Raw genomic sequence first — 3,559 nt, forward strand, 5'->3', positions numbered from 1 at the left:
CTGTACTGAGCGAAAACGGCGACTACCTGTTTACCGAGCCACGCGCCTGCGCACCATCGGAAGAAGAAAAAAAAAGGAAACGAATTGTTCTGTTCTAAGCAGCAGACAGACGCTTCTGTGGCAGAAACGCAAAAAGCCCTTTATTCGAGGCAGCAGCGTACTTTTATAGATAACGCTGCATGCCGGTAGAGCACACGTCATTCACGGTACACTCTTATCATACAGACTGGCCGATACAGAACACGACTAGCAAAAACGTAATAGTACACTGCCTGAAACAACAACACGTCTGTTAATGTCTATCAATTAGGCATAAGCCATGGGTGTACAAGTACTGCTTTGTATACAGTACTACGAACAAGGCGTGTTTGTGTACAGATGATGGATGAGAGTCTAGGAAAACAGCCCAGCACTGGTTAAGGCCGATCCACACGACAGACCAAGTCCGCGGGCCGATCGGTCACGTGATGCGACGTCATGGCCCGGCGCGGTACGGTCCGGCGCAGAGCACATCCACACGGCGGGCCGCGATAGCAGATGGCGGAGCAGATCAACCAGCTACACTCTCGCCCGCAGTGCTCGCGACTTAACAAATTCGCGAAACCATGCCAACCCCTCGCGCTCATGCTGCGCATGTATCGCGAATAGAAGTCGTCGAAATGGAGGCGGAGCAGAAACGTCGTTTGGCCGCTATGGCGTTGGCTCTTTGCGTGGACGAAGAAGATTACTACCCTGCCCCGAAAAGGTCGTGTTGGGTGAAGGATTGGATGTGCAGGAAGGAGCTCGGCCTGCAGAACCAACTCTTCAAAGAGCTGGTAGTGTCCGACCCTTCTGAGTACAGACGGCTCCTGCGCGTCAGCCGGGAGCAGTTCGCGGAACTTCTCGCGCGCATGGGGCCTAGGATAGCACGGAAGACGACTGTCATGCGCCAGCCGATACAGCCGGCGACGAAGCTGCAAGCAACGCTGCGTTACCTTGCATCTGGTAAGCATTTTTCGTCTTGGTTTGGGCTGTTGCAGCCTTACATCACTTCTCATTGCCATGGCTGCGCCTCATGTACTTTCTTACAGCCAATCGCACTGAAATGTAGCACCGGGTGCAACATGCGGCTTCAAGACCAGCAGCCGAACGTAGATGCTCTATGCGTTACCACAGTGTAGCGCGCAGTTAGCTATTTTCTTTATAGTAGAGCTGAGCCTTGGCGTTCTGTACCTTCTCAGCGACATGCAGTGAAGTGGGGTTTGTAGGAGCTAAAACGCCACTACTTCGCTGACATCGGCAGTAAGGAAAAAGCAAAACGATTGCCCAGCTGCCATGCCTGCATAAACTGCCCACGTTCAGTCTAGTTTGCTTGCATGTGCCAGTATGTTCTACCGGCAATCTAAATAGGTCCTTACACCTCGCCTTTTTTTTTTTTTAATTTACAGGTGAGAGCCACCATTCCCTAAGTCGCCAGTTCAGAGTCGGGCACTCCACCGCCAACGATTTCATTCCCGAAACATGTTCGGCTATCTATCATAAGCTAAGCAAAGATTATATGAAGTCACCAAAAACAGTTGAAGATTGGCGGTACGTTATTAGGGGGTTTGACGAAAATTGGCAATTTACAAACTGTGTGGGGGCAATAGATGGGAAGCATGTCTGCATAACCAAACCAGCCAACTCTGGGTCCCTTTACTTTAACTATAAAAAGTCGTTTAGCATAATTCTTCTGGCTGTTGTGGACGCAAATTATAAATTTACCTACATTGACGTTGGTGTGCCCGGTGCTCGAGGCGACGCAGGAGTATGGCAGACCACGCCCCTGCAGGAGGCATTGGAAGGCAACAGAGCAAACTTGCCAGACCATGTGGAAGTTGGACCAGGTCTATTCCAAACCCCGTGTTTGTGGCCGACGACGCATTTCCAATCGGGAAAACCTGATGAAGCCGTATGGAGGTAGCAGCCTGTCGGGTGATCAGCGGATCTTTAATTACAGGCATGCATCTTAAGCTTGATTCTTTGTATCTTAGAGGGCATCATAAGGCCTTTGAATATGCTTACCTAAAAAAATGCAATACGTTTTCACTTTGTATACATTTCGCAGGTTGTCCAGAGCAAGACGGGTTGTGGAGAACGCGTTCGGTATACTGGCCAATCGCTTTCGCTTTCTTCTCACTACAATCAATGCAGGGCCTGAAAGAGTTGTCCCCATGGTGAAGGCAGCATGTGTGCTACATAACTACCTTGGCAACGACATGAGCACATTTCCTGACTCGGGGCCCGAAGATAGTAGGGAGCAAATATTTTTTGGCCTACGAGCAACACGCGGACGTGTAAACGCATTTGGTGCCAGGGTCCGTGAGGACATGCGGGACTACTTCAACGGCCAAGGTGTTGTGCCGTGGCAGAGGGCATCTGCATATGTTGATGAGTAGGAATAAAATGAACATTTGCACACACATTTACTTACATTGTCAGAAATTTTTGAACTGTGTCCAGAATTTCTTTCTGGCACTGCACCTGCTTCACAGCATCCAGCTGCCTCATATGAGCCGCAATCGTTTTGGCAAAGAAAAAAGAGGCGTCGTTTGGCTCGGACGGTTGCTGCATGGCTGAGGCAATACTGTGCAAAACTGCCTGCCTCTGGACCCAGTCCTCGCTTGACGGCCCCGAGGAGCGTAACTGCCTCGGCCGTTTTGTGCTGAGTGTGGGCGGCGACTCGACTCTTCTCGACGTGGTTGGGAAGTTGGTGCTCGAGCTTTCCTCCAGCATCACGGACAGCTCCCCTTCTTCCCCACCACTCTGTTCTGCAGGTGCCAGGAGATCTCGGTTGTGGTGAGGCTGAAATGAACAATTTCACAGTTGGCATGAAATAAGTTGCTGCCTTGTTTCGGTTTGAATCCTGGCATTCACAGACGATACGTCGAAGCAACTGAAAATTGCTGCATGCGTCCTGGGCTATAGTACTTACTTGTCAGGTCTATGTGCCGAAGTCGCATAATTATGGAAAAGTTAGAATTTCTGTAATTCTATATGCAAAAAAAAATGAAACAGCCAGCTTGTGACAAATGTGGCTGCCCTATTTACAACACAGTGAAGCAAAAGCCATGGTCTAAACAGCGCAGCATATTGTAATGTTTGTGCCTCAGCCTGCAATATACGCACAGTGAATAAGGCATTTTTTCCAAGTTGCAATTGCATTCTCCACATTTTGTGCAGTGAAATAGGCGAAGAATCCTCCTTTGTACAAGTGAACATCTGCCTGACGGTTTGCTGCAAACTCTTTTCTGTGCGTCTCGTCAAAATATTGCGCAATCCAACCTCTGATATTCTATACCAACACGCCCAGTCGTCAACCTTGGGTTTGCTCGCAACTCGCACGAGGGCCTGCAGAAACCATGTTTTTAGGGCATCGGGACTCTGTGGGAACATTCTGATCTTTCCTGGAATTTAGCTTTCTACATGCGCAGAGACAACAATGCACAGAAATACAGTACCTCTATAGCCGAACTTGCCGAGCTGCCATAGTCCCCGCTGCAAAATCGGTGATTTGGCTCCGGAACAGCATCCAGGAACC

General features: G+C 49.5%; 1 pseudogene; it reads left to right on the top strand.

Moving 5' to 3' along the window:
• The first annotated feature begins 548 nt into the window (after positions 1-548).
• On the top strand, positions 549-2,441 carry LOC129382514 (uncharacterized; annotated as a pseudogene).
• The last annotated feature ends 1,118 nt before the right edge of the window (positions 2,442-3,559 follow it).

Source organism: Dermacentor andersoni, chromosome 8, assembly GCF_023375885.2.
Source record: "Dermacentor andersoni chromosome 8, qqDerAnde1_hic_scaffold, whole genome shotgun sequence".
In the NCBI taxonomy this organism is placed as follows: domain Eukaryota; kingdom Metazoa; phylum Arthropoda; class Arachnida; order Ixodida; family Ixodidae; genus Dermacentor; species Dermacentor andersoni.